Below are 23,824 nucleotides of genomic sequence, written 5' to 3' on the forward strand. Positions count from 1 at the left end.
GCCAATTTGGTGGATATAGGGGAAGTGGAATAAAATGGGAGGTAACAATTGTAAGTCTCAGAGCTTTGATTTGATCAACATGATGAATGATGAACATACTTGAGAGACTGGAAATTTTAGGGAGATAAGTGTGGTAGAGAAGGTAGAATAAAACAATGTCAACTCTGGAGATGAGAAATGGATCATAGTGGGAATTTTATGCATGCACAAGTGTCCCATATGATAAATCAGCGTGCATGGGATTGCCTGACATACTTTAAGACACTATTAGATAAAATATGAGCAGAGAAGTCATCCACTTGCTTTCACAGTGACTGTAGACCTATGGAGAGTACTAAGGAGAAGCTTTCTTGAAAAGACACTGGGGTGGGAAGAGACCATGAGCATAGACTGACTAGAATAAACAAAAAGGCTTAAGGTAGAAAGAAACAAAGATAATAATATGGCTGAAGCAAAGAGGAAGGCAGGAGCTACAAAATGAAAGGTCTAAGAACCATAGAAACATGTTAAGTTTGTTTTTTGCAAGAATTAAAAAATAAACTAATCCTAAAAGATACCTTTACACACACACACACCTTTTAAGTGCTGCTTCCAATATTCCTAGTTTCATAGTATATATGTACATATATATGTAATGACATTTTGCTCTTTTAAAAACTTTCCAAATATTTTATTTTTATATTTAATAATAGATTTTCTTTGAATAACTAAAGTTTCCCAGAAAATGATAAACAAATATAATAAAGGCAGCTTTATAGAATAGCAGTTCTCTCAACATGTTTATTTTTGAAAATGTAGAGCTTTAAATGCAAACATAAATTTTAAATTAAAATGACATTCACATGACAAATGAATCAAATTTTCTTTGGGAAATCTCAGTATAAAGTGAGTGTTAAAACTATGGCGATAAGGGGAAAAAGTAATTTACTTAAGAAAATGGACAAGGCCCTCTGTGACATAAATGATAGGCAGGGAAGCCTCATGTTCACGCTGAGTGTTTCATATAGGTACAGCTTCTTCATGCCAGGCAATGGAGCAACAAGGAATATATATTTACATTTTGTCATATGGTGGCAATTTGTTTCCATTTGTACTTAAAATGAGATTATACCAATTTATTTTAAGCTATACAATAATTCACATAAAAACTACACCATTTTTATAGACTCAGTTATATGATAAGTATTACTAAGACTATAAAATAATGATACATTGTCAAATTACTTTCAAAATAAGACTTCAGTTTGGAATTTAATCATATGACTCTTCATTATTTCTTAATTTAAAATGCCCTTATGATTTATCTCACAACAACTTTTGAAAATTTCTGGACTTGAAATATTACAAAGAATTCTTTCTTGAATATATATCAATGGTATGGTTTAGACAAGGTGCTTATAAATCCTTAACAGAGACCAAAAACAAAACAAAACAAAAAAAAAACCTTTCTCCCATCCTTCTCCTCTCCTCTCTCCTCTAAATCTTTTGGTAGATTTCCATGTGTTTAATAATGCCTACCAAACATAAAATGTCAGTACATTACTGGGTTACAATTCGTAATAGAATTCAATTCCAATTTTATTGTTCTCTAATTCCATTTGGTTTAAACTCATTCCTAAATCCTTATAGTTGCAAGTACAATAAATACCATATTTTCGTCAACATCTGTGAGTCATTTGCCCAGATAAGAATCAATTTATATACACTGCATTAAATTTTTTAGGGCTGGTATAAGAAAGTACCACAAACACCATGACTTTAAACAACAGAAGTTTATTTCCGTACAGTTGGTACAGTTGGAAATTTGAAATCAAGTTATAGGCAGGGCTATCCTCCTTCTGAAATCTCTAGCGAGGGCCCCTCCTTTTCTCTTCCAGTTTCTGGTAATCTTCAGCATTTCTTGGCTCATGGCCTCATAACTTTAATATCTACAAGCATCTTAATATGGAACATCAGATACCCTTCAGATTACTGCCTTCACTATTCAAAATGTAGGCAAGCAAATTCAATTGATTATGGTTACTGATTCCAGCTAGTTTAAGCAATAAATAAATAAATACATTCAAAACTGGTATTATTTAAACTTACTTATTTGCATGTCTATTGCAAATAAAAAATTTTAACCATTACTATTTCTCTTTCCCAAGGATGTATATAAAAACTTCTGAGACTCCATCATTTAAATAAATTGTGAATTCTCTGGAAAAAAAAAGGTTCATTGTTCAATTTAATAATCTCATCAGTTTCTTCATTTGTTTTCCTACTTCCCCAGTCCATACTTCACACAGAAAACAAAGATATTTTTTTAAAAAAATGAATCCAATCATTCTCCTGCATTAAAAAGATTTCACTATATTTTAAAACATATGTTAAATTAATCCTTTTCCATATTATATTAATTTTCTAGGACTTTCATAATTAAGTCCTGCTGACTGTAGCTTAAACAACAGGTGTTTGTTTCCTTACAGTTCTAGATACTGAAAGTCAAAGATGCATGTGGGGACAGGTTTGCTTTCCTCTGAGACCTTACTTGTGGCTTATAGATGGTCATCTCCTTGCTGCCTCTTCCCTGGTCCTCCCTATGTGCACAGGTGTCTCTTCCTCATCTTATAAGAACACCAGTCATATTGGATGAAGACCTTTCCTTAACAGAGTCATTTTAACTTAAGTCACTTATTTAAAGACCTTATTGCTGGGAGCCATCAGCCAAGTAGGTATGACAATTTCCTTGCCAGCGTACCCCCATGTTTCTTTAGTGGAAGGACTCATGGAAATAGGACATTTTGCAGCGACATTGCATGTAAAGTGACCTTGCTCAAGGACCAGGGCGGATCCGTGTTTAGGGTGTTCCCGGTTTAGCATAATAGGAGATTAGGGAGTTCCCGTTTAGAATAGGGCATATCCTGCTGCCTGAGTTCCTCTTGAGTTCTTAGGGTCAGACAGAATATATTTGGGAGACAGAAGTCCATGAGGTGTGGATTTGGGCAGAGAACGTGGATTTCCCCAGAACGTGTTTGTAGAAGGCCGATGTGAGATTGGGAATAAAGAATTGCTGTTTGAATCTACAAGCTGTGAGTGGCTCGTGATTTGTGCCCAGCCAGACTGCGGCACCTTATATCGAAATATGATTATATCCTAAAATGCTAGGAATTTTGTAGTCAATAAGAATTTGGGGAGACACAATTCAGCCTAGAATACATATTTTATTTAGGTCCTGTATTAAAATGATTTGTACTTATATTTCCAACTCCTTTTCATGTTACTCATTCCATTTTGTGGTATTATAACAGAATACCATACATTAAGAAATTTAATACACAAATTTATTGACTCACAATTCCCAAGGCTAGTGAAACTGGAGTTTTGAGATGAAAAAGGATTCTCTGCTTCTGTTGGCGGGTGGGTTCTACATAAGGTTGCAGGCCTCTGCAGCCCAGAAGTGTTATAGCTCTTAATGGTGGGCCATGCCCTGCAGAGTTGCAGCAAAGTCCAACAGCTCACCATCAATTTTTTATTCTTTTGGATTATTGTCTCCTGAATTCAAAGAAGGAACTCCACAAACCAGGAAAAGTGAGTGCCACAGCAGGATTTATGAAAGAACAGGATCATAAGTCTTGTAGTGTAAGAGGGGACATGATAGCAGACTTTCTCTGGCCTGCTATGCTAGTCTCAGGGTTTATATAGCACTTGATTTACTGTTTTGGGTCCAAATTTATGCTAAATATAGTTTGAAAACATACTAATGCTATTGGTCAATTCTCAAATCAGATCTGTCCCCCTTCCAGTTTCTCCCTGATTTTGGAAGTGAGAGGTTGAAGTCATTGATGTTCAATGGAGTGTCTGGAGCTGCAGAGTTGCGTGAGTGTGCTTCTGCACTGGGCATCCCCACTGTGTTCAGGCTGGGTGGCCCTGGGTGGATGGGGTTTGGCCTTTCCTTGCAACTCAGAGTGGGCCGACCTTGCCTCAGGCCTGCCATACCTGCACAGCAGGCTTCAAGTGGCCATGGGTTGTACTTGCCACCCTCACTCCAATGCTCCTGGGCAGCCAGCTCCACTGGTCCACTGCCACTTCTCTGTAGGGACCAGGAAGCCAGCTGTTTGGGATGGCAGCCTGGGAACCATGTCACTGAGAGGTGAAAATCAGGTGCCAGTGTGATCAGATTTTGTTGAGGGTCCTTTTCCTGCTTTGCTTATGGCTGCCTTATTGCTGTGTCCTCATGTGATGTGAACAGAACAACTGTTGTTTCTTCTTCCTCCTACAAGGGCACCAGTCCCACTTTATCAAGAATCCACCTTTATGGGTTTATTGTACCTTAATCACCTCCTTAAAGACACCTCCTTTATGACTTTATTGTACCTTAATCACCTCCTTCCAATGCAGTGACATAGAGGATTAGGCATTCAACATAGAAATTGTGGGGCAATACTCTTCAGCCAATAGTTGGGACTAACATTTTTGTAATTTTGTTAACCTTGAATCTTTACTAGTTAGGACAGAATCAGTTCAGAGACTGAAATTCCTGTGTAAGACTGACAATTTGTCAAATTTCAAGAACCTGGAACTGAAAACCACAGTCTTTCTTGAATATGAAGCAATATATTTCACTTTTTGTTTCAAATATTGAATAAGCTCTTCCTTTGAACATGCAAATATAAGCAAGGACGATAAATAATTGGAATTTTTGTACAATTATTGGTAGGAGAATAAGGAGTAAGAATCACTTTGGAAATTCATGGTCCAGTATCAATTATAACTGAAAATACTGTATACTTGGAACATCTTTTTCTAAAAAAGAGTAATAATAACTATAAAATAGAGGTTTCACGTTCTGTGTCCATGATAGCTTTTTTTGGAAAAAGTTCAAAGGTCAAATGTGAGAATATTGGATAATTAAATTATGGTTGACTTATATAATAGCATACAAGTAGGAAGAAAAAAGAGTTATCTATATCTGTTTTAACAATTTTGATTAATATCATAGACATTGTACTGAGAAAGGGAAGTCAGACTGAGCAAAGCACATGTACGGTTTTGCTTAGGCAAAGCTTGAAAATCAATATAACTAAGCTGATTTGTGTATTCTGTATGTTGTTCTTCAGAACATACACAGAGTAAAGGGAGAATAAAGAACCACCATGAACTTGAGCCAAGTTAAATACAAACAAAAAACACAACAATTTACTTCATAGCATGACTGATACAAACCAAAGATAAAGAGATTTATTTTTAAAAGCACCAAGAAAAGCTTCTCTTATTTTCAAAATCAAATATGAAATGGAAAGCTGTCTTCTCTGAGATGAACTGGGCCAATATTCTAGCTCCTTGACTTAGTAAGCACCAATGCCATCAGAATCCTAGGAAAGCAGTTAATGTTCCTGGCATCATCCTTACCTCATAACTGTATCTAAAAGCCTTTGAAATAGTTAGATGTTCGCTTTCACCCATTGCTTTATTACCTAGGGAAAGAGCTGCAAATATCTTTAGATATGAGTTAAAGAACAATGTACTAAATGACTAGCAGTAATTTGCACTATTTTTATAGAATTTCCTTCCTTCCTTCTTACCTGTCTCTCTCTCTCCTTCCTTCCTTCCTTCCTTCCTTCCTTCCTCTCTCTCCCTCTGTTCCTTCGTTCATTCATTCCTCCCTTCCTCTTTCCCTTCCTTCCTTCCTTCCTTTCTTCCTCCCTCCCTCCCTTCATCCATCCATCCATTCCTTCCTTCCTTCCTTCTTTCCTTTCTACCTTCCTTTCTTCCTTTCTAACTAGAGAAAGTTCTCTCCACTGAGAAACAGACACCCCTATTTCCAACCATTTTTTTTTTTTTATTATTGTTAGGATCTTGTCAAGTTTCTGAGGATCTCCTTAAGTTGCTAAGAGTGATCCTCTTGCCTCTCTCCAGAGTTGTTGGAATTACAAGTGTGCCCCACCATGCCCAGCTGTACTTGCAGTGTTTTTTCACCTTATTCGAAGGACTCAACCTACTGTCATTTGGATAGCATCTATGAATTGTCTCAGACCTCTAATAGAGCAAGAGATCAAAACTTTACCCTGGGTTGATTGATAATGTCCTTCTTTTTTGTTTTCTTTCTTTTTTTAAAAAATTGTACAAATTGAGCAAAACTTTAGTCCTCTAAACAACTATCTTAACACTTGAACCTGATCTGTTACCTGATGCCAGAGTTCTAAGTCAAGACATCCTCAATATCAGTTGTCATTTTAATTATACTGCTTTGAATAAAACAACAGGTGGCTTCTACCATTAGATCCTGGGACCACCACTAATATCAAACATATCAAGTCCATTCAGCAGCCTCCTTGTCAAACTGGATTACAAAGAAAAAGTACCTCCAAGTTTGTGAAAGAAGTGCCCTCATCCCCAGGACATTTCTAATTTTCTCAATCTATTAATGTTCTTCTGGTTTATTTTTCCTGCTTTCCCCCTATTACTATGCAAATATGATCAGAATTTAACAGTTTATTTTTGAACTGAGAATTTATTTTGATTTTAATTTTAAAAGACTGCCGAATTTTCTATACCTAGGGATTATGACTAGGTATTGAGCTCACTTCTCTTTCTAGACAGAATAAAACTAATTCAAAGGTGATATCACTATTATATTACTCATACAATGTTGAATTTGATAATCTTATTAATCTGTATTAAAGGACCACAGATTCAAATCACATACATTCTACATAAATATTTTCTGCAAATGATTTTGTGCTAATTTAGGAGTCTTTTTCTAATTAGATTGTTCAGTTTCAGTTAATTTAATTTGGCAGACACTGTTCAACCATAACAATTCTTATTTCTTGCTGCTACCACACTTTTATTAATATCTACCTCAAAAATTGCTCTTAAAAGATACATTTTGACCAATTGACTACAGTTTGGTTTCGCTTCCTTTAGGGGCTTTCTAAAAAAAATTGTGTTTGTGGTGAATTGTATAATATTCCAAGAATTGTATCTAATTCACCTGTATTTCAGACTTCTTTCAGGTTCTTGTGAAATAACCTCTGCAGAAAATGAATTAAGCAAATAATTTGACTTATTTTTATACTGTTTGCACACAAAGCAAACATTTTAACTGTCAATGTCTCTCTTCTTTATTTCATTTTCTCAATTTAGCTTGGTAATCCACTAAGACAAATAAATAGATCCATCATCCTGCATGCTAAAAGTTTAAGCTATGAAACAAACAAAGATTTATTTAATGGGCAATTAATAAAGTTATTTTTAAACTTATTTAAGGTGTACTTAGTGTTGAAGAGAATAGTTTTATCTAAGGTACTCACTCTTTTCTGAAATTCTTTAGTCATTAGACACATTCTTTCTGATATATGTTCATATCCAAGTTCCTTTTAAATTTCAAGTACAGATATAAGCTACTCTTTAAAATGTTAAAACAACTTTACAACCCAAATAATATTAGTCTATGCAGTACTTTAAAACAGATTTCAGATGTATGCTAATAAATGTTTTGTCTCCTTACTGAATTTAGCTCTGAAATATTGATCTCTCCCATTAAATAAAAATTTAAATGAAAATTCAATGAAAAATAATCAATGGTCTAAACTTATGAATATTTTGTGTTGATTTAACTGAAATAATAATATCTAATTCTAGTATATTCCAAGTCAAAACAAAATCTGTTATTTTACAGAACTTTATTTTTGTCTGTTTTAGTCAGCTTTTTCGCTTCTGTGACTAAAGGATCTGACCAGCACTGCTGTAGGGAAGGAAAAGTTTATTTGCAGGCTCACAGTTTCAGAGGTCTTAGTCCAGAGAAGGCTGGCTCCATTCCTCAGGGCTTGAGGTGAGGCTGAACATCATGGCAGGAGAGGGTGGCAGAGGGGGGCAGCTCACGGCATGCTGATCAAGAAGCAGAGAGAGAGAGAGACTCCAGCTCCAGATACAAAATATATACCCCATAGCCACACCCCCAATTAACCACTTCCTCCATCCACACACCACCTGCCTCTAGTTACCACTCAGTTGTCTCATCAGGGATTAATTCACTGATTGGGTTAAGACTCTCAAATCCAATCATTTCTCCTCTGAAACTTCTTGCATTGTCTCACAAGTGAACTTTTGGGAGACACCTCATATCCAAATCATACCATTGTCCATACATTAATTCCTATTTATTTACTATATAGAAATTTGGGGGTTTTGCTCAAATATACACTTTATTGAAAAAAAAAAGAATATCAGAATTTTTTTTTTTTTTGCTAAGTTTTTGAGGATCTCACTAAATTGCTGAGACTTACTTTAAACTGCTACCTCAGCCTCCTAAATCTCTGGGACATGGGAAGAGGCATGCACCACTATGCCTGACTTGATCATAGACCCTTTAAAGTTTTTATTACTCATATTTTTACTTACTTAGATTATACTGTATGCAAAGTTCCACTTATTATGCTTTCTTAGATTATCTTACAGCCTGCATGAAGTAGTTTCCTTGACCCCTTTTCTATTATTATTATTTGCGACTCCATTCTTTTTTTCCACACATAGTGATAGGTAGACTGAAAAAGGATTGGAATGGAAAAGAGATTAATGAATTTCTGCTAATGAAGGAGCATAGTAAAACCTTTAAACAGACACCAAAGACGTAAGGGACATTAATATTTCAGTTATAATTCCACCATATAAACTAAACTATACAATTTAATGAGAGGATTCAATCTTATACTATTAGCCAGGTGGTTAAACATGTTATGGTCCTTCTTCATCTGGGTTGGCTCAAAGTTGAACAAGTGGAGACTTGTGAAAATGAAAGGAATAGGACAAAACAAGGAAACTGAAGTCCATAATAACAAAGCTGAAAACTGTATTGGTCTCCCACTGCCTTCAGTATTTCAAACGTGGTGATGGAGGTAACTTGCCAAAGCAGCTGGCCACTTCCATCATAGGATGAATATGCCCTTGGTCCACATGTTAAAGAAACTAAAGATGGTCATTGTTATGTGAACCTCAGACCCAGAAGCTATTGTTTCAAATCAGCAGAGTAAAATAGCATTTTATCAGAAAGTTCATGAACTGCAATAAGGTCTGGTTACTACATCTACCTTTGCAGTATTGCTGGGGCTTCCCTTTGGTCTTCCAAAAATTTCAAGTTGACTCAGCCTAGGTTCACTCAGAAGAATGTATGGATGGTAATTATTTTAAAACAACAGCTTCAGTTAAATTAGGTTGACATAATACAAATCTACTACAATTGTCTTTATCCTAAAATTCACTGAATGCATTCAAGTTCATCATAAAGATACAGGTTCTTCCAGAGGATTTTTTCTTTGTTTACTTTTATCTCCCATCTATCTTTTCAAAACCAATAATCTTTAATCAAATGCTTTCCCTGCCTCCATATATTTATCTTCTAAATCAAATGTATTGTTAGCAGACCTTTAGAGTTTACAATGAAGTCTATTATTATTTTGGAGTTGAGGCTTTTAAAAAAATTCCAATAGAGTTGATAGATATTTGACAAGAAACATTTGCCTATGGGACCCAAGTTTTCATCTGGATATAGGAGTTATTTATATACACTTGCCCATTATAATTTGAGGTACACAGAGGGGAGGTACACAGAGGATAGGAAGCAATGATAAAACACTCAAGAGTGACATCATTTGCAAGGGTAGTGTAATCAGATATTGGCTGACAGACTACTGTGATCCTTGAGATTTTGATGCTGTCCATTGATCACAATTGGTTTGTCTCAATATCCACCAGGAAACCTTTTCCACCTCAAGCTTCCATAATCAATTTTAATTTAAGATAGTTAATAATGAATTCTTGTTAGATCAGCAGATTTTGAGAAGTCTTGTACTAAATCTTTATCAAAATATGATGATTGGAATCTACTGAGCCAGTTAGTTTCTTTCTTTAGTAAAAAATAAGATCCAAATTAGTTATTTAGCTAATTTTTTTGCAGAGAAAGAAGCTAAAAGTCACAAAGAGCATGTCATGAGAAAGCAATAAAAGTCTTGTGCAAATGAAACCCATGAATAAAGATAAATAATGGGAAAACAGAGGTTTAAGAAAGGAGAGAGTACCTTGTCAATAACTGTAACTCAGAGATTATTTGCTAAGCAACTATTGCTTTTATTTGCAAGTCTAGGGCAAAGTGTGAATGTGTCATGAATCGATATTATGAATGAGTCTAATTTAAGGCTCCTTGAATATTTGGGGCTTCATGTGTTTCATGAGTACTTGATGCATATTTAACTCTTTTTATCGTTTCCTAAGATCAGCAGGCTCATGAGCTACTTATATGCTTCTTACATCTTTTATCATTTACTTTATACTATTATTGATTTCTATAATAGAATTGAATAGAGAAATAATAGAGTCAATATAAAATACAAATATATCGTATACATATTTTTTCTATTTGACACAAATTATATATTAAAAGACAATTTTCCAACAGAAAAGAAAAATATTTAAATGAAACAAGGATATTTAGTTCTTAGTCATAGTAAACATAGTGGTTAAGAGAATGCTTTAGTTGAAGGATTAAATTTAGTTTAAAGACTAAATGCTTTAGTTTAAAGACTGTAATTAGGGAGGTGGTATACTATTTCCAAAATGGTTTTTCCATATGAAAAATTAGAATACTGGAAAAATAGTCAAAATCAACACTTTAAGTAAGAATGCTGCAAATTAATCAAAGGCTTGCAACTATCTCAGGAATGCTTCTTAAAAAATAACTCATTCTCAGAAGGAAAAAGAGTTTTATGAATTTTAAACTTTCTTTATCTCTCTTCCTCTCCCCATCCTCTTTACCAGATCTCACCTTTGCAAAACAGCAGTATTTAAAATGTCCAGTTTAATTTTAAATAATAATCAAACATACAAAAAATCAAGAAAATATGGTCCACAATAAGGAAAAGTAAATAGCAAGAGCTATTGTTGATAAAACCCAGATGAGGGAATTACTAGACAATGTTTTTAAATCAGTTGTTATAAATATTTTCAAAAAATACAGGAAGCCATGTTCAAACAATTAAAAGAAAGCATGAGAACAATGTCCTGCTACATGGAGGATACCAACAAAGGGTTATAAAATTATCTAAAAGAGCCAAGTAGAAATTCTGAACGTGAAAAATAAAATAAACTGAAAGTTTTAGAAATTCACTAGAAAGTCTCAGGAACACACTTGAAATGCAAGAAGAGAAAAATCAGTATGCTTGAAAATAGATCAACTGAGGACATTTAGTCTAAAGAATCAAAAGGAAAAGAATTAATAAAAATGAACAAATAGATTTCCAAAATAATAAAATGTAAGAAACCATCAATTGTATAAACATAAGCATAAGATATGTTCTAAAGACAGAAGGTAGAGGAAGGGAAAGAATATTTGGAAAGTAATAACTGAAACATCTTAAACTTAATAAAAGAATATATATCTCAAATGTTTATATATATAATATATACATATATATATATATATATACACACACACACACATATGTATATATGTGTGTATATATACACACACACATACACACACTTATACCTGTTATGGTCTGGATATGAAGTGTCCAGACCATAACAGGTATATGTCCCAAGCTCATATGTGAGACAAAGTAAGAAGGTTTTGATTTGTAATGATTGGGTTATGACAGCTTTAACTAACCAGTGAATTAATCCATTGATAGAAATTAATTGTGTAGTAGTTGAAAGCAGGTAGAGTGTAGCTGGAGGAAGCGGTGTCTGGGGGATTGTCTTTGGGGTATATATTTTGTATCTGTCCAGTGGAGTCTCTTTCTCTGCTTCCTGATGTCATATTGTGAGTCACTTTCCTCCACCACACCCTTTCACCATTTTGTACTTTGGAGTCAGAAAATTAATTTTAAAAATATTGATGCCTGTTAATATTAAACTCCTCCCCTCTCAGAGTCACAGAGATGTGGAGACATAGGCAGTAATGACCACATTTCAAACAGATTCTTGAGAAAGACACTCTTAAGTTTGCAAAACTGACAAAAGAATTTTGAAAAGATTTATCTCTTGAAGGACCAGACACACAACTTTTAAAAGGTTTTTTTTGTTTTGTTTTGTTTTGTTTTAAAGTTAATACTCTAAGAAAAGGGAGATTATGGTCCTAAAATCAAGTAAGGATTTGCATATAGTTAAATAGGAGAAAACTAAGCCCCTGCTGGTAGAACTGAAACTACCTAATGGGTTAAAAATTCTTCTCAGGGGAAAGTTGCTTCTCTGTATCTTCTCCTGATATCTCGGGTCAAAGATACTTTTTGTATCCTAATGATTAACAGCAGGATTAACCATTCCTGGGAAAAGGAACTGAAATACATGGGTCATAAGACTTTCTAATTAGTGAATTTTCTTTAAATTTACAGAATCTACAAATAACAGTAGCCTGTGCTTTAGAAAAGCAGACAATTTAAAAATCTATCATTAAACCCAATATGATTTCACTGCAAAATTGTCAAACACCAAATAACTCTTATTCAAATAATGAATATCTTTCAATGTATTAATTTATGATTATTTTAAAGATCAGCAAGCTATTTAGTATGTAGTATATATAGTGTGTGTATGTGTATATTATATATATATATATATATATACCTCTATAGATAAATTAATAATGGTAACTAAGATGATATTAAAGTGATATGGCTTAGGTAATCAGGGTTATGGACAGACATTTAAATCTTTAATTTTCTCACTGACTATATTATATAACATATATTAATACACTGTATCTTTGTGTTGTTTTGTTTTTTCCTGAATTATAGTACCACAAAACTCACTTATACTGTTTATATATAGGCTGATACCTTGGGAGAAAGAAAATCATTTAGTTGCATGGTTTGGATCACCATCCTCTGCTGTTTAGTAGTGCAAAGATCACACTGGAATAGCTGTTTGCCTACTTTGCCAATTTGAGTAAAAATGTTGTAATAAAAAAAGAGAGCCAACAGGAGTGGGAAAAATCTCACGAGTGTCTTAAATGTTCTTATTGGAATGAAAGAAGACAGCACTCTTATTGCTCCTAAATTCCTTCTTTATGTTATCTGAGCTCTCCTCTGTGCCCTCTCAAGCTCAGTAGGGACCTTCAGAAAGAGGCAAAAGAGAATAGACTTGATAAACCAATATATGAATAATTTAGGTGGCACTAAGGAGACCTAGGCATTATTAAGAGTGGCAATATCTAGGAGCAGGAGCTTCAAGTGTTACCACTGTTAGTAAGAAATCCAAAGTAAGCCAATCAGGGATCTCTTACAGGCCTTGAGATTAAAGCATGGAGCATAGCTATTTAATAAAGGACTCCAGTGGGGGTTAAGATAAACCTGCCTTTACAATGCATCCGGAGTTACAGACAACTGGAAACATTTCATTTTCTCCTTCTCTTCTTTTCCTAGTGAGAAGCTCTGTATTTTGAGTAAGAACAGTGGCCTGTCTTTCATGCATATACTGTCTATGTACTAGGTTTATCACCTCCAGTGCTTACACACACTTGCTCCTCCTTTTCAGCATCGTGGCATTATGCAGGTCTTAAAAAAATGGAGTAATATTATTAAAGTTGTCAAAAAAACTTTCCTTTCTGACTTTCACCACCTGTCACTTCACAGAAAATAAGCATGTATTTATATGCATAGTTGTAAATCTTTGGAAAATGGTAGAATGTATCATAGCAAATATGAGAAGCCAAGAAATTCTATGGGGCAAAGATGGAGGAACAATGCAGCTGTTTTCACTTCTCTCAGGATAGTGATAACTGAAAATGCTGATATCTTTGGGCCAGTGTTAACACTTGTGACTCACTAATTTGAAATTCCCTAAGGAAATCAAATTTAAACTAAATCTATTTGCATTAAGAGCAAGGTGTGAAAACAAACATTAGTGACTAAAGGCAAAATTAACATTTAATTGAGATTTTGTTTTTCTTTTTAGTCATCAAGAATATCCCAGGAAGGAAGCAATATTTCCCTGTGGTACTGAGAGAAATATAAGCAGTGGAATGGAAACTGGTAATTAGATTGACCTCCAGACCAATGGAGAAGGGGACTTTTTCCCCTGAGTTTTTGAGGAAGCTTCTCAGCCCTTTTGGTTCTTTGCTGGATCATGTTTTGTAACCAATATGCTATCTTAAAAAATAAAGGAGTATTCAGTTTCTCATTTTTTTGCTGTTAGTTTGCCAATTCATGTTCTCTTTCATTTTTTTGAGAATTGTTCAATTTACTAGAGTTGTCAAACTTTATTGAATTAAAATTGTTTATATCTTATTATTAGCTTTCAAAATGACTGGAGAGTCTGTGGTGATCTTCTTCTCCTGGATGTCCCCCTCCCAAGTTATTTGCTTATTCTGGCACAATAGCAATTGATTTCTTTTTTTATTTTTCTTAATCTATATCACTCTATATATTTGATTGATGGATTGTAGAGACCAAGCTTTTGACTTACTTGAAATTCTTTATTGAACAATTGTTTCCCATTTTACCGAAAAATCATTGTTGTTTTCTTTCTTTCTTTTTCTAATTTGCTAAACGTTCTCCAGCTACAGGCCTTAGCTAGGATAAATTATTTCAAGGTTTTCTTTTCTTTCAATTAAATATATGCATTTATATTTCTAAATATTCTTTTAACCAGTGTTTTAGCTACATCAAGTAAGCATTGATATACACTGTAAATGATATTCAGCCTAAAATATTTTTTATTCTTTTTTGTGATTTCTGTTTAAATTCACAAATAATTCAGATGAATATATACATTGTTTCTATCTTGTTGAAGATTTTCTAGTAGTCTTAATTTTCATTGATCAGAGTATAAAATTGATATTATGTCAATATTTGAAATAATTTATGATTCCTTTATGAAGTAGTATTGAGAAACTGATGATGACTCCATTTTGGAGAAACCAGCCTCTACCTCAGAGCAAAGCTTGTCCAAGGAAGGGGGCATGACGCTGTCCTTGGACAAACCCACAGAGAGCTCCTAGGCACATACCCACCCTGCTGAGTTGTTTATCTACAAATAACAGGAGAGATCTGCTACCCAGGTGTCCCTGACTCAGTCAGGCTAGGTGAGGACCCACAGCAACCCCCTAGCAACCACCAATCAGCATGAGACAGGGAAAATACCAGGGATGCCAGATTACCCTCTCAGTAGTTTATGGTGGTTGATAACATGTTGTGAAACCATGTAGTTCAGCACGTATTCCCCTTGTGGCTTAAACCAATCAGTTCAAACGAATCCCCCTTTTGTACTAACCAATCACCCCTACACAACTTGTTCCTGCCAGTGAATGTGCTAATCATGTTTTAGAGTTGTTTTATGATTTTCTCACAGTGTGTGATGATTTGCTAAGAGATGCTATGATGTATATAAAGTCCCTGACTTCCCCAAAGAGTGTATAAAACTGCTTCAAACCCTGGGCTTGGGGCCTCTCAGAGTCACCAGTTGCTGTGTGCGTGTGGAGGACCAAGCTAGCTTGCAATAAACACCTCTTTGCTGCTTACATTGATCTTGGTCTCTGGTGGTCTTTTGGGGGTCCCAAACTCGAGCATAACAGTATATGGTGAATTTTTCTAAATGGTTCACTTTTACATGAAATGATACCAGTTTTGTGTTTTAATCTGAAACTTTGTGTATCTTATGAAACTTATATATTGCAATCCCAACCCCCAAAATAATGGGATTACAAGATTGGGCCTGTTGGCAGATGATTATATCAATATGAGTAGCTTTCTGGAATAGGATTATTACACTTACAAAACCTTCCTATCTTTCATGATGTGAGAACAAGCTAGAAAACACCTTCTATAAACCAGAAATTAGGTCCTCACCAGGAACTAAGAAATTGTGTCATTAGTTCAATATTCCCAAAATTTGTACATAAGGAGAAAATAATTATGTTCATATACATGTGTATGTGTGATATTAATATGGCTTAATGAGCATTCTTCTGTTCAATGTTTTTAGTTAGTATGAATATATTTATATTTTTAACCTGTAATTCATATTTAAGATGCTTTTCTTATAAGCAGAATATTGCTCTGTAGTTTTGATTTCTTCAGTTTGACAACCTTAGTACTTTTCTTTGAATATTGAACTTATTGGCCAAATTTTATAGAATTAAAAAAAAAGTCAATACCAATTTAGAACATTATGATAACCACAGTAATGTTTTGTCTTTCATCTAAATACACTGTGATCTTTCATTTCTGTCCATTTATAATCATGACTAATTTCATCCTTGTGGATAGATGGTGCTAATAGCCACTTCATTTCAAAAACATTGAATTAGCACCATACAATCACAATCTGTAGTCCATCCTGATTTCCTATTTTTATGTTAAGACTTGTTTTAGTCAACTTACTCATTGCTGTTATCAAAAGACCTGAAACAAAGAGCATAACGGAGAAAAATTTTATTTGGGGCCCACCATTTCAGTGGTTCAGTTCATGGTCCACTGACTCCATAACTCTGTACCCAAGTTGAGGCAGAATATCATGGTAGAAAGGCATGGAACAGGAAAGCAGCTCAGATCATGGCTGCCAGAAAGCAGAAAAAAAGAGGTCTCTGCTTACCTGGACAAAATGTAAACCCTCAAAGGCATCCACCCAGTGACCTGCCTCCTTCAGCTACAGTCCAGCTGCCTACAGTTGCCACCCAAATAATTCATATCCATGGTTTAAGCCAACGATTATTTTTATCATTTTATCTCTGAACATTCTTTGATTATCTTACACATCAATTTCAGGGCACAACTTGTATCTAAATCATAACATTACTTTACAGTTCTTAATTTCTTATAATTTGCTAGAGGTAGCTTATACTAGTCCTCACACAGTTGCAAGAACCAGTCATACACATCCCTTCTTTGAGTTGAGTGCCCTCATGTTTGCAGCTTCTACTTAAATGGGGGATATCCACAAAACCATACTGTAGGACACTTTTTTCTTGTGTTGGATATTACTGATTTTAACATCCTATCTGTAATACAAGTTGACAGTATAATTTTATGAGTATGGTTTGATAGCAGTACAGGTTAACTATTTTAAAAATTTCTCTTACACACATATATCCCCTGAACCAACACACAAACATTTCCTGCTCATTCAAGAATTCATATTGTTAGAAACTGAAAACAAATGACTGAATGAAATTTTAGTTAGTAAATCTGTTTAAGAGGCACAAATTTTATTTTTAATATAAAGTAATAAAGCAAATCACTATTTGACAGTGTGACTATCTTATTCCAAAATTAAAGGAGCCGAGGGAGCTGAGGTGCTCCAGATATCCTAATCTTTACACCACTCCTGGTTAGTGACTTAAATAAATAATTTTCCTTTAAAGAGACTAATTTTCTTTAGAGCCACTGAATCTCAAGTCAAGTTTCTAAATAAGTGTAGACACTGTACTTCAAAATCACTCAAAACAACAAAAAAATTATCCTTAGTTTTTTTAAAACCTGGAAAGACAACCAACCAACTATTCTAGAAATTTGAGAAGTCATTTTCTGCTAGGTTTGTTTTTGCATGCTTATAAGGGAGCATCATAATGTACTAAAGTTTTTATTAACTACCAGAATTTGTATAAATATAGCACAACACAATTTGCCATATAATTTCATTATTCACATATCCATAGGGCAACAAGAAGCCCTCTACATTAAAGTTTCAAATAGAATTAAAAACTTATTTAACGCCAAATTTGGAGACAATTCTTAACAATTTAAATTAAATTGCTGCCTCAAACAAAATGGGACAGTTCAAATCTTATGCTTTCTTTTTTTCTAGCATGCTTAGAAATGACTGTGTTTGATGGATAGTAAGTTAGCAACTGAAGATAAAGTCACATGAAATTAAGAATAAAAAATGGGTACCTAGAGATTAAAGTTTAGAGATGATGAATATACTTCATCCATTTTCAGGTTGTTAAGACATTTGTTATGTTATTTATTATTAAATTTTAATTTTAAGTTAATTATTGAATACCAAGACTCACATTTTAAAATTTACATTGAATAAGTTTTTGATTTGATATGTAACTTCAGTTATATATCTCATGTGCATTTTCAAAAGCCTCCTTATTCATTGACACAATGTGTTTTAAAATTACATTAGTTTTTTAATCTTAAAAATAAAATTAGTTTTAAGTTTTGCTTCTTAAAGGTATTGATGTATTTTCTTAGATTAACAACAACAACAAAAGCTTCAGTGGAACTGTTTTTAAATGGAATACATTTGAAACCAAAAGCATTTTCACAGCATTTATATATTATAAATTAACCAGAGGGGTAGGCTTGAGCATATGTGTGATAAATAATTCATTATTCTAATGATATAAGATGTCTACAAGCTTTCAAAATTTATTCAAAAGAGCTAATATATAACTTTCAGACATATTTTCTGATGACTTGGAGAACTGTGTTTTTTAAGAACATAATTTAGATAACACATATGAAGTAAAATCCATAAACAGTAAAGTAGCTGTATTCACACTTGACTGTCTTCTGTATCTTTGTATTGTTGTATCATATGTACAAGTCACAAATATCTTAAAACCTTGTATAGCAGAGAATAAATGTCACTAATTGTACCATGTCATTTTACCTTTATCTCATTAGATTCTTCAATGTAAAATTGTTCTTCTGTCATTCAGGAAATAATTAATATATCCACTCAGAAACTTCAATCAAAGATTTTAAATGATAAAAGGAATGTTTTAAGATAGTCTTTCACTTTGATGTCATTTTAATAGCATATATTCATATTTTCATACATATTAAAATATTTCTTAATTTCCATGAAACTGACATCATTTGTACATAAAGTCAACATCTGAATAATAATTTTCAAAACAGCAATAAAATATAATGTGAGAGTTTTGGTTGAGATAGAATCTTATCCATTAAAATTTTAAGGAAAAAAAAATACAGATTCATATTTGCCTACTGAGATGGATTTTGGAAACTTTATTTCTAGCCAGGTGAACTTAAACTATATTCTCAAAGTTCTCTAAACATATCACCTACAAAGCAAGATTGTGTTCTCTACAAACAGGGGTGAATGAATTAACTGTAATCTTTTGTATATCATTCATCAACTTTTGAATTAATGTATTTATCAGGAAGTTTAAGAGTCTCTAAAGGATTTCAAGTAATGAAGATAACTTAGTGCTATGGGATTTAAATATATGGTAGTTACTGTTTTCTATATTAATTTATAAATTTATAATTACTTATTTCTATAAAGGATATTTAGGAGCAAGCTATACTATGAGAGTATCATAAAAATGCTTTGGTTTCTTTAATTGGATTATTTAGTTGCAAGGCACTAAAATGAGGGCATTGGTTTCAGAATTTTTTTAAAAAAAATCACAGAGGTCTTTACAAGAGAGATTTGAATAATATATGCGCTAATACTATAAGGCACCAGAGTGTAATACTTGAGTAAAATACATGTGTGTACTTTGGAAATTTATATCTCATTGTTGGTTCAATATATTCATATATTTGTTGATTTGCAATGTTTAATTGAGTAAATATAAACTTAAACAATTTCATATTTTTATTTCAGAATAGTCTGTGGTGTTCTACTTAACAATTCTATTTTTGGTTATTCTTGTTCTTTGTTCTTCTGGGTCACTTTAAAATTAGTACATTGATTATACCAGTACACATATTCATAAGAACAAATAATACAGTTTATTTTGGAAATGAATTATTACCTTTGATCAATCAAGCTAGAAAATTTAAAAACTTATTATATAGTGTTGAGGTGTTTAATCCATGAGAAACATGTATTTTTATTTAAATATAAATTGATGACTTTTAATGTTTCATAATTGTTTTCTACAAGAATACTATAGACTTGTATATAGAAGAACTATATTTTTAAAAAATCATAAACTATATTTTCAAAGATAAATTTTCTGACACATTTTTGCTGATTTATAGAAATATAATTGCTGTTTAATGTGGACTTTATGTCCAGAAAATTTTTTTTTCTATTTTACTCAACTGTTTTATTATACTAAAAAGGACTGTAGACAATGTTAAACAGGAATAGTTTTTGCATTAAGATTTTGTTGTAATCTTAAACTATGTCATAAAGATTTCTCTTCTACTTTTCTTTGAAGGGTCTGTTATCATCCCAAGATCAGATTGGTGAGGAGGGGAAAATTTCTTAAATTCTATTGATACTACTTTAATAAACTTTCAAGAATACATACTTTTATATTATTTGTATTATATTTTGAATAAAGAATACCCAAAATAAGTTTTAAGAGAGTAAAACACTATTCCTCTAATTAGAAGGAAATGACTAGAATAAACAGCCCTTATTTGTAATATGTTAAGTCAGGTATAGATAAACTATAATGACCATTAACATAGGGAGATTAATTTGAAAATTATAGCAAAATTACTAAATCTCAAAATATATTTTCTGAAAATATAGTACTTTGTATGTGATATGACATTGATATTAGAGGGGCAGATATTAATAGACCTATTTACTGAGTGAGGAAGGACAAAATCATGTCCTTGTCAAGAAGGAAAGAAAAATGGAGTGGGATATCTATGTTAGATAGATATTGATAGTAAAAACCTAAGAGGAATATTTTTTTATTGAAAGACTAGTGAGAAGATATGATTTAATATGGATAAATTATTAATTATGTAAATGAAGGGAAATAATTATATTTACCTTTATGCATACATAAAGTATTCAGAACCTCTCTGGAGATCTACCAGGGAAACTCTATAGATAAGTTGATGAAAGTGTTTAAAAATTTTGAAGTGGTACAACAGTAAAAATAATATAATAATATAATAATAAGCTTTACATAATGAGTGAAAATTTCACTATTATCAATCCAAAAGTGCTATACCTATACTGAGGTACGTAAAGGTAGATATTCTTTAAACTAATTCACTAACTATTGAAATAACTTTTTATCAAATAGTTTTGTGAATAGCTAAATAATAAAATCTGATTACCTGATTCTATAATTAATTTTTAAATTATCCTTTCTAATTTCTTTAGCATAACATATAGCAAAGGCTACACACACACACACACACACACACACACACCTGATAATGTACAAATGCCAAAAAAGAAACAAAATGAAATAAAAGAAAACTGTTTTATGATCCCTGTCATAACAATGACATGTTCACACATAGCTGTGAATAGAATTTCCTCTGTAAAAATTGTTAATAACACTAATATAAACTCATCATGTCATGGTTTAAGTATTCTAATTTTGTTATTTTTAAAATTAATAGAACTTATTTTTCAGCAATTTTAGATTCAGAGCGCAATTGAGCAGATGGTACTCATCTGCTTAGTTCACACGGTGCTGTACACTACTTCCCCGACATCACCACCTTACATCAGTACATTTGTAATCACTAATGGACTGATAGCACAATTTTCATTAATTAAAATATACAGTTGATTCAGATTTCTTTAGTGTTTCCCTAATGTCATTTTACTTCCCCCAGGATTTAATCTAGAATACTCCTTCATATTAATTTCTATGTTTCCAAATTTCTCTTGGTTATAATAATTTTAGATTTTCCTTGTATTTGTTAACCTTGACAATAGTGAGGAATGTCAATTGTATTGTAGAGTCCATTTTTATCAGAATCTTCTGATGTTTTCTAATGATTAGGAGGTAGAGTTCAGGATAAGAAGATCACACCGGAAAAGCACCACTGTCATGCCTTATATCAAATGTACTTACAATCGACAACATTTATGATTGTTGACACTAATCTCTCAAGTACTTGCCACATTTCTCCATAGTTGAATCACTATTTTTACCTCATCTCACCATTTCCATAATTTTTTCCTTTTGGAAAAAGCCACTTATGTGCATTTACACTTACAGAATGGGGAACTATACTCCTCCTTTATCAGGGTGGAGGGTCTATATAATTTATTTGAAATTCTTCTGCACTAAAGACTTAGTAGTGGACAAATAGTTTTAATCCTAAAATAATCATTTACATCAATGCATATTTTAAGTTATCTGCTTTTAAAGTAATCTAGGGTTCCTAAAGATAACTCAGTACTTCTGTTCATTCACATGTTTAAAAATATAGTGGCCTAAATTCCATAGCCAATTTCTGAAATATTTCTACTATCCCTTATAACAATATTCTTGTACTAATACACACAAATAGCTAATTATACATTAATATAAATCCTATAACATTATAATTTATTCCTGAATCCTATCATCCCTACAATGTTATAAACCTCTTGAGGATAGAATACATGTTTCATGTAATGTTTTAATTAGTGCAGCTCTGCTCATGGTTTCGTGGACATGTATTTAATGATAGTTCAATAAGTTATTTTTCAAGTATGCACTATATAACAGTCACAGAGAACTTTAAGAACATAGAAATTACACCAAAGAATACAGAGCCCATTATATTCTAGTGAAGAAGGAAAAGTAGTGCATATATAATATTATGTGATAAACTATGTAGAAATGGCCAAGGAAATATGTGAATCAGAAGAAATCATAATCCAGATTAAACAGAGTAATATTAACTTGTTTTATATTAGGAGAATTTAATTTTCATGTTAAATTTTTGAAGCAGAATTATTTAAAATAAAAAGTAAGCCGGTCACAATTGTACACAAGTGCAATGCCAGCATCTCAGGTGGCTGAGGCAAGAGAATTCCAAGATAGAGGCTAGCCTCAGCAACTTAGCTAGGCCCCATCTCAAACTTCTGAACAGGCAGCATTAAAACTTTAGCAGAAGAAGTTAAAGCAGCACCTGGGTAAGAGTAATATCCAAGCAAGTTCAGGCCGAATCATAGGAGTCCTGGCCATGGGAGCAATTGGAGGACAAGTTATGCTCATAATCCAGAGAGACTTATCAAGAGGAGGACAACGTGAGGGATGTACCACCAGAACCCTACTTAGAAACAGGATATAGCTCTGAGGTCAAAACCTGCTCCTAGGTGGACTAGCCGTAGCTCCCCAAATGGGCTTAAGAAGAGGTGATGTTCAAAGTCACGGAGGCCCTGGGAAAGAGAGCCTGGGGCGTGGAGCTATGGTAGTGGCTAAATTGGTGGTAGAAGTCGGGGGTGGGGGGAGGAGGAAGATAGGTCAGTGAAAGGGGGTTTTGGAGGCCGAAGCCAAGACAGTGGACCAGGGAAAGGTGCCCTCACTCCCCTGTATTGACCAAGGAGCCACTGGACAACCAGTTGGATGCACACATGTTTAAAACTGAAGCCTATCTGGATGCAGAGTTGGATGCTTCCATTGGCACAGACAAATCCAGAAACCAACGATTAAAGCCTGCTTGACTGTTCTTCAGTGAGAAACTCAGTCAGCACATCTATAAATAATCTTGAGATAACAGATGAGAAGAAAACTGATTGATGGCTGGAAAGACCTATCACAGTTGCCTATGGACTTACCTGTCACCAGTTTGCGCATTCAGTGTGTTCCTTTTACTTTTTTGATATTATGTTGTGTGAAAAACCTTTTTTCCTTTGATTTTTTTTTCTTCTCCCTTCTCTTTTTCCTCTTCTATCTTTGAACATGAATGTGTTGGCCTTGTGTGTAAAACACTTTAACTACCTCTGCCTCCCTTTACCTATGATACACTGATATTCTCTGTGTCCCCACCAAAAGTTCCCTGAAGCCAGTTTTCCTCCTTGATGCCTTGGTTTCTGAAATAGAATTCTGTTGTACATCCTGTTCAATAGCCTCTTAGAAGAAGTGTTAAGAAAATCTGGAGTTGAAAATTAGGTTTTGCTGCATTGTTTGGCATAGTAAATTGGGAACATTGACATTGTTAAAAAATAA

General features: G+C 33.3%; 1 pseudogene; it reads left to right on the forward strand.

The window, feature by feature from the left end:
• The first annotated feature begins 4,002 nt into the window (after nt 1–4,002).
• Nucleotides 4,003–23,308, forward strand: LOC143405643 (chromatin target of PRMT1 protein pseudogene; annotated as a pseudogene).
• The last annotated feature ends 516 nt before the right edge of the window (nt 23,309–23,824 follow it).

This window comes from Callospermophilus lateralis, chromosome 8 (genome assembly GCF_048772815.1).
Source record: "Callospermophilus lateralis isolate mCalLat2 chromosome 8, mCalLat2.hap1, whole genome shotgun sequence".
In the NCBI taxonomy this organism is placed as follows: Eukaryota; Metazoa; Chordata; class Mammalia; order Rodentia; family Sciuridae; genus Callospermophilus; species Callospermophilus lateralis.